The 9051-nt window shown below is 50.0% G+C and overlaps 1 protein-coding gene across 1 annotated transcript in view; it reads left to right on the forward strand.

Annotated features, from left to right (window-relative positions):
• KIAA1614 (KIAA1614 ortholog) overlaps window positions 1–9051 on the forward strand; it is a 42086-nt gene that overhangs the window by 16278 nt on the left and 16757 nt on the right. The window lies entirely within an intron of this gene.

Consider the following 9051-nt stretch of genomic DNA (forward strand, 5'->3'; position numbering starts at 1 on the left):
CAGTGAACCCTCGGTGCAGGATTAAGCTTGGGAGGGACTGTCCACGGAACACCCACTGGAGGTGCTTATCAGGCAGTTGGATACAGGAGCTGAGGAGGAGGACAGAGGTCAGACTGCAGATGTAGACATCATCCCGATCTCACAGTGGTGGGGCCATGAGGGAGGTGAGCTCGTCAGGGATGGAGAGATGAGAAAAGAACAAGTTCAAGGACGTTCAGCACTCCACACAGGTAGACGCCCCTTGCATGACATCCCATCCCCATCTCTGCGCCTGTTCCGTGTACCGCGCGCCCCAAGGAATCACTTACAGGTGGAGCTGGCGGGTGCATCTGACCTGCAGTGAGGCTGCCAGCTCAGGTCCAAATGCCCCAGGCCCCAGCAGGACCATCTGTGGCTGACCAGGCCTGTGGCTTCTTTGGCGCAGTGGGTACTAGAGGGAGCAAGGATTCTCGGTGGAACTGGACACCATGCTTTTTGACGGGGATGCTGAGCTGGCTTATTAAAGGCTGAGGAACTTCCGGACACCTTTGAGACTGACTTCAGCAAGAGCAGAGGGCTGAGGCTTGCCTCTGGGTCAGTGTCACGGTGACCTCTAGGAGAGGCGCTCAGGAGACCCTAAATCCTGGCGAGAGGTCCCCACCCGGCTCCCCTTTTATCTCTGCATTTTGTGCCTTGTTTCTTCTGGCTGGAGGACACTAATTAGGAATGCCAGTGCCTCCTTTGAAGCATCCTGACTGTTCTTCTCTGCATGTATATGCGGCCCAGAGCCTTAGACTTCCATGGAGCCCTCCTGTTCCACTTTCTTTAGGTACTAAGGTTGAGTTGGGTAGCTGCAAAACAGGCAAGATTCTTGAGAGTCCCTTGGACTGCAAGGAGATCAAACCAGTCAATCCTAAAGGAAATCAACCTTGAATATTCATTGGAAGGACTGATGCTGAAGCTAAAGCTCCAATAATTTGGCCACCTGATGCGAAGAGCAGATTCATTAGAAAAGACCCTGATGCCTGGAAAGATTGAAGGCAGGAGGAGAAGGGGGCAACAGAGGATGAGATGGTTGGATGGCATCACTGACTCAATGAACATAAGTTTGAGCAAACTCTGGGAGATGGTGAAGGACATGGAGGCCTGGAGTGCTGCATTCCATGGGGTCACAGAGCATCAGACATGACTGAGCGACTGAACGATAACAACAAAAATCTGCAAAGGAGACCGGATGATGTAAATGTACCTTGGGACACTTCCTCTTCCCCAAATCTCATCAACCGCTCACGACGACCCCAGCCACTAACTTTAAAGTAGGTTCCCTCTCACCAGGCTCTTCAGCAGTAGAAATGCAATTGAAATGCAAGGTGACCCACTTTAGCAGCTGCTGTGTCCAGAAAAGAATTACTTTGACTTGGCAGCACTGGTGAATCCTCAGAGGGTATAGCTGAAAAATCAACGCCAGATGGCTTGCTGCAGATGCTTCTAAAGGTTACGCTTGTCAGATCACCCTGGAGAGCCATGCTGAGCTACCGTGGCGATGCCACACAGGCCTGGGGCCTCATTAGATGCAGGAGCCCCTCCTCCACCCCCTCCAACCCCCGAGCCCAGACACATCACTCGTTCCAAAGAGCAGCCTGATGAAAGCTGACGGAAGAGTGGGACAGACAGGCACAGCAGCCCCCAGAAGGTCTTCTTTATCTCAGGTCTAGCTGGAGGTGGCTGGGGCCATCCTGAACAGACAGGCTTTTGCAGGAGGTGAAGAGGGGGCCAGCCGAAGCTGCATTTTCTGGAAGCGAATCGGTGTAGAAATGGAGAGCTCTTGGAAGTGCAAGCTCTTGCTACTGGGGAGACAGGCGCACCTGGGTTGATGTTCCTGATCCCAGGAGGGCAGAACACACCCACCAGAGGCAGGGCCTGGGAGGGGACACCGTAAGTGCTGGTGTTCTGTGTCAGGGGCCGGGTAGGGCTGCCTGGAGCTTGTGTGGCTAGGACAGCACTGTGGTAGAGAGGGGCCTCCGCACAGAGGCCGTTTGGCACCAGCGTCTGAGCAGACAGGATCCTCTCGGAGAGGGATGGTTGTGGAGGCATCAGTAGTGCCTCATGTTGACAAGGTTGCTGTTTGCTTGCTGCTGGAGTGCCTTATTCACTCTGCCCTCATCTCTAAGACCTTTGCCATACCTTTATGCCCTGGTCCCAGCACTGCTGGTAGGGACCTCGGGGATTCAGTAACTGAACTGAAGGTATGTGACTGGGGCTTCCCAGGTGGTGGTAAAGGATCTGCCTGCCAATGCAGGAGACGCAAGAGACATGGGTTTGCTCCTTGGGTTGGGAAGATTCCCTGGAGAAGCAAATGGCACCCCACTCTAGTATTCTGGCTTGGAAAATTCCACGGACAGAGGAGGCTGGTGGGCTACATACAGTCCATGGGGTCTCAAAGAGTCGGACACGACTGAGCGACCACGCAGCAGCAAACCTCATGGGATTAAGCTGTTCTGCATCTCCCCATTTCTTCTTCTTAATGAAGGCAGTGTTTGAGAATTTTATCTTATTTGTTTTGGGCATGCTGCTATATAGCATGTGGGAGTTTGGTTCTCTGACCAGAATTGGAACATACGCCCCAACCCCTGAATTGGAAGCACAGTCTTCATCATTGGACCACCAGGGAAGCCCCTCCATTTCTTCTTTTAGAACAAAAATATGATTTCTACCTTTGGCACGAATTCAGGATGACTGAGTTCACCCACTCGACTGTAAAGTTTAAGGTCGTTGATGTGGCTGAGAGGACCTGGAGTTCCTTATTAGATTAGGAATATACCACCTCTACAACTGAGTGTTTTTCCTCTTAGAAAGTGTAGCCCATATGCTGTCAGCAGAGCAGGGCCTTGCCCCCGGGGCCTGGTGTGGGGTGTTGTATCTAAGCTGGCGTGCTGAGTGTCCAGCGGGCCTCTCCTGCACTGGGCAGGCCTGGCAAACCAGGGCACCCTGCCCGCGCAGCAGGGGCAGAGCTGCTCAGCGGGGCTGCCCTTGTTTCTAGAGGGTGAGATGGTGCTGTTTCTCTGGCTAGAGCCTTCCTTTCTGGGCAGGAATGCTCTGGATACCTGACCCAGGAGCCCCACACTGTCAGTGAGCCCACCAGAGGGATTGTCTCACCGCTCCTTCTCAGGTCCTGACAGGCTCAAGAGATGCAGTTGCAGATGGGGTCCTTATCCTGGGCGCCAAGGGCTGCAGCGCCTCACAGTCACTTCAAGAGAATGGTCGCCAGAAGCGGGGTCAGAGGGACTTCCCGGCCATGCTGAGACAAGCAGAGAGAGACACTGCACCTCCTCACCAGGGGTGATTCTACCCAGGAGCTTTACATCTCAGCCTCACAGCCCTCTCCAAAGGCAGGCCCATAGTGACTCTGGGGGGCCCTAGGCACTCTGGCCTTCGTGACTCCTTCCTCCATACTACGTGTGTGTGTGTTCAGTCATGTCTGGTGCTTTGCGACCCCATGGACTGTAGCCCACTAGGCTCCTCTGTCCATGGGATTTCCCAGGCAAGAATACCCGAGTGTGTTGCCATTTCTTTTTCAAGGGAATCTTCCCGACCCAGGGATCAAACCCATGTCTCTTGGATCTCCTGCACTGGCAGGCGGATTCTTTACCACTCAGCCACCTGGGAAGCCCTTTTCCCATAAACAAAGTTAAAATTTAAATGTTATGACCATGCTGGCTAAAAGGTAAATATATTAATATTATATCTGAGAATGTTTTCTTTGACTTAAAAGTGTATTTATGTATTCTCTTTTGACTTCAAAAGAAACTAAAACATTTTCATGGGCCCCAGGAGAATTGTGGTTCCCAGGTACCGTGGCTATTGTGCCTGATGGAAAAGATGGCCCTTTTTGCATGTGGATTCCAGGAAACAGGATGACTGACAGCGTCAGAATCTGCTCAGATCTCAAAGCAGGCAGATCCACTTACTTAGCAGTGGTGCTTTTTTTTTTTTTTAATCCTCCTGGAGCAGCGCCAATTGGGGAAAATGCTGGAGTCGGGGTTGGTGGCAGGTGGGCAGGCTGCCCCTGCCTACTGCATCCAGGGCAGTGTAACCACCTAGGGAACACCTAGCATCAGGCTTCAGGGAGGCCCCAGAACTCGCACCGTGGCACTTCGCAGCTTCCTTGGTTTAGGAAGTACTCACCCACTCCTTGGAGAAGGAAATGGCAACCCACTCCAGTGTTCTTGCTTGGAGAATCCCAGGGACGGGGGAGCCTGGTGGGCTGCCATCTATGGGGTCGCACAGAGTCGGACACGACTAAAGCGACTTAGCAGCAGCAGCAGCAGCCACTCCTTGGTGTGAACTGGGGGCTAAGGTACAGTGCAGTGTGACACAGCAGGACCTTGGCTGTAGCTTTATTGTGCCGGCTCAGCATTCATGGCTGGGTGAGCACCAGCCCCTCTCTTGGTGTGACCAGAGGCCCCAGGTCCAAGATTTGAGGTTGTAGTGAGCTGACATGGCACAAGTGAGGGAATCAGCTCTCAGCTGTAGCTGTTTCCCATGGAGCTTTGCAGGGAATCAGTCTTGGACAATTTAACTATGACATCTCGGGCAACCCCAGGACCCCCAAGGGTAGCATCTATGTGCCATACTCCACGCCATCTGTGATCCAGACCATTCTACCCATCAGGGTCTTGAGATTAGTCAGTGGCCTGGCTGTCAAGGTACCCAGGAAAGGGATGAATTGGAATGGTCAGGGATACCCTCAGGGCCCAGGTGAGCACATGTCCACCTGAGTCAGGCAGGCAAGGCCATTTATGCATACAGAAAGCACAGCCTGGAAGGATACACTGTCCAGACTAGTCAATGCCATGTATAGTTAAGGAAGTCAACCAGTTCAGTGGCCACTCTCCCCACTGGTTGGCATGTTTTAACAGTAATTGTTAAGCATGGATGGTTTCTTCCTGCCATTGTCTGACCTCCTTTTAAAAAAATTTTTATTGGAGTATAATTGCTTTATAGTGTTGTGTTAACAAAGTGGATCAGCTATATGTATACTACATCTCCTCCCACCGCGCCCCCATCCCACCCCTCTAGGTCATCACAGAGCACCAAGTCGAACCCCTTGTGCTATACAGCGGCTTCGCACTAGCGACCTGACCCGTGCTGTGTCCACATTGAACTCCTTTCCTTTTAATTGCAAACCACACCTGTCTTTCTGTTGGGTAGCTGTAAGTTTGGTGAAGAAGGAACTCATGTGAAGGCAGCCTTTTTGAGAGCACTGACATCTTTCCTCCAGAATCACTGAAGCATCCAATTAGAGGAAGGATAAGAAAATCAGCCAGTCACTCACATACGTTTCACTTAGAATAAGTTGTTGGAGTATCAAGACAAGCTTGAACGAGTTGTGCTAGGAGGAGGGTATAGTTAGGGAAGCCTTGGTAAGTGCCTTTGAGGACTAAAAGCAGTAACAACACATAAAGTACGCCAGCATAGATAACTGCATGGGTACTGTTCCCGGTAATTCAAAAGTAGTTCAGTTCAGTTCAGTCACTCAGTCATGTCCGACTCTTTACGACCCCATGGACTACACCTTGCCAGGCTTCTCTGTCCATCACCAACTCCTGGAGCTTGCTCAAGCTCATGTCCATCAAGTCAGTGATGCCATCCAACCATCTCATCCTCTGTCGTCCCCGTCTTCTCCCGCCCTCAATCTTTCCCAGCATCAGGGTCTTTTCAAATGAGACAGTTCTTGGCATCAAGTGGCCAAAGTATTGGAATTTCAGATTCAGCATCACTCCTTCCACTGAATATTCAGGACTGATTTCCTTTAGTTTGGTTGGTTGGATCTCCTTGCAGTCCAAGGGACTCTCAAGTCTTCTCCAACACCACAGTTCAAAAGCATCAATTCTTTGCTGCTCAGCTTTCTTCACAGTCCAACTCTCACATCCATACAAGACTACTGGAAAAACCATAGCTTTGACTAGAGACAGCCTTTGTTGGGAAAGTAATGTCTCTGCTTTTTAATATGCTATCTAGGTTTGTTATAGCTTTTGTTCCAATAAGCAAGCGTATTTTAATTTCATGGCTGCAGTCACCATCTGCAGTGATTTTGGAGCCCAAGAAAATAAAGTCTCTCAATGTTTCCACTGTTTCCCCATCTATTTGCCATGAAGTGATGGGACCGGATGCCATGATCTTAGTTTTTTGGATGTTGAGTTTTAAGCCAACTTTTTCACTCTCCTCTTTCACTTTCATCAAGAGCCTCTTTAGTTCCTCTTTGCTTTCTGTCATAAGGATGGTGTCATCTGCATATCTGAGGTTATTGATATTTCTCCCTACAATCTTGATTCCAGCTTATGCTTCATCCAGTCTGGCATTTTGCATGATGTACTCTGCATGTAAGTTAAATAAGTAGTGTGACAATATACAGCCTTGACGTACTCCTTCCCCAATTTGGAACTAGTCCGTTGTTTCATGTCCAGTTCTAACTGTTGCTTCTTGACCTGCATACAGGTTTCACAGGAGGCAGGTAAGGTAGTCTGGTATTCCCATCTCTTTAAGATTTTTCCAGTTTGTTGTGATCCACACCGTCAAAGGCTTTAGCGTAGTCAGTGAAACAGAAGTTAGATGTTTTTCTGGAATTCTTTTGCTTTTTATGATGATCCAATGGATGTTGACAATTTGATCTCTGGTTCCTCTGCCTTTTCTAAATCCAGCTTGAACATCTGGAATTTCTCGGTTCACACACTATTGAAGCCTAGTTTGGAGAATTTTGAGCATTACTTTGCCAGCATATAAGATGACACAGCAGGAAAGAAGTAACAGGTCTCTAAAATCCAAGCCCCTGTCTCCAGTCAGAACCTGACCATGACGATGGTCAAAGACTAGTTCCGTATTCATGGCTCCTTCTAAAGAGAAAAACTCCCTGCAGCTTGCCTTTCCCAGCTGTTCAGGTGCTGGTCCGTCCCGAAACTGGTCTTGTGTGCCCTCTCCTTCGTGGAAACAAGTAGGGGTCACTTGGTTGTGCTAGTCCCTTCCAACCCTGATGTCTCTTGAGTCTTTGATGACAAATGGGTGGCATGGGTAGTCAGAGGAGGAGACAGCATCAAGCTGTATCAGTCAGGGTTCTCCAGAGAATGAACCAACATAATGTGTGCTTATAGAGAGAGAAAATTTTATTCTAAAAAATTGGCTCATGGTACCTAGGAAACTTGGTAAGTCCAAATTCTGCAGAGTAGGTTGGCTGGCTTGAGACCCAGGCAAGAGTTGCTACTCAAATCCAAAGGCAGTCTGCTGGCAGAAGTCCTTCTTGCTCAGGGAAGAGCAGTCTTTGTTCTATTCTGACCTTCAACTGATTAGATGAGGTCCACCATACCATGATCAACTTTATTTGAAGTCTCCAGTTTAAGTCGGCTTCCCTGGTAGCTCAGCTGGTAAAGAATCTGCCTATAATGCAGGAGACTTCAGTTCGATTCCTGGGTCAGGAAGATCCTGCGTGAAGGAATAGTCTACCCACTCCAGTATTCTTGGGCTTCCTTTGTGGTTCAGACGGTAATGAATCCACCTGCAATGCAGGAGACCTGGGTTTGATCCCTAGGTTGGGAAGATCCCCCTGGAGAAGGAAGTGCTAAACCACTCCAGTATTCATGCCTGGAGAATTCCATGGACAGAGGAGCCTGGCGGCTGCAGTCCATGAAATCACAAAGAGTTGGACACAACTGATGACTAAGCACAGCACAGTTTAAATGTTAATCTTAAAAAAAAACCTTCACAAAAACATCAAGAACCTGGGCACCATGGCCCAGCCAAGCTGACACATAAAATTAAACATTACACATGGCATCTATACACAGGTATGATTTAATGACTGGTAATCAAAGGCAGACAGGTTAAGAAGAGAGAGTGTAGGAAACAGTGGCAGGGGAGTTGCCTAAGATAAATGGGGTGAGAAGCCTGGAGGCCTTGCAAGTGGGCCACAGCAGGAAAGGAAGGCAGAGAGGAATGTGGAAGGCCTGTGTCTTTACCCCAAAGACTGAGAACTTGATCCTGTGCCCTCTTGAGAGATGATGCGATGAAGCTGAGATCCAGGAGAACCAATGAATAGGAGGCCACCGCAGGGGTCCAGGGTGAGTGAGAAAAGCAGGAAAGGATGTGAGTCCCAGCTGCTCATCAGTAGATTGGTGGCGAGGTGCTGCTGGGAAAGGCAGGGAAAAGCATGGTCCTTACTTAGGTGGCCTCTGGTAGACGAGGGCCTGTAGGGATCTGAAACTCGGGCCACCTGGCTCCGGGGGGCCTGGTGTGAGGTTTGTGCAGGTGTTTTCTTGATCTGAGCAGGACTTGACCACCAGCTACAGCGTCTCTCAGAGCAAAGGCTGACGACAATGTGAGGACTCTTCCTAGCATAGTAATTGTTGTCACAGTGTTTTGGGACAGAGTGTGTGAGGAGGGCTGGGGAGGGGCAGATACAGGAGGCAGCGCTGGAACAGACTAGATGGCAAGACCAAGGAGAAACACTAGTGTTACTCTGTCTAAATTTTGTCCCAGCAAGATGCTTAGGAAGCCTGAGTGAATCCGGAGAGGAGGAATGCTTAGAAACTCGGCTGCAGGGCCCACACGGTCTCCATGGAAACGTCTTCCCATTAGACCTTATAACTAATAGGGCCCACACGGTCTCCATGGAAACGTCTTCCCATTAGACCTTATAACTGATGCAGGACTGCCGCAGTTCATCCCAGTTCACCAGATGCCCGCGATGGCCGGGCTCACTTCTCAACACACACCAGGACTTCGGTATTCTCCTTTCCTACAGTCCTGCGTTTAACAGCGTTTCATCTTAACTCAGACGGGGGCAGGCAACAGAGGCAAAGCCCAAAGTAGAGAAGGTCGTATTCATTTTGTTCAGCACTGTATTCAGGATGGGGATGGGCCTGTAAGCTTTTCTGCTTTGCTGCTGGACTCCTGAGGAACCTGATTTGGGCAACTTTGGGTTGTAGTTTTGCCTGAGCGCTGTGCAGGACCGGGCCCCAGGGTGGACGGGTTAGCGCCCAGCGAGGAGGCTTGTACCTTCCTCTCCTCCTCCTGCTCATG

This window comes from Bison bison, unplaced genomic scaffold, assembly GCF_000754665.1.
Source record: "Bison bison bison isolate TAMUID 2011002044 unplaced genomic scaffold, Bison_UMD1.0 scf7180017864289, whole genome shotgun sequence".
Lineage (NCBI taxonomy): Eukaryota > Metazoa > Chordata > Mammalia > Artiodactyla > Bovidae > Bison > Bison bison.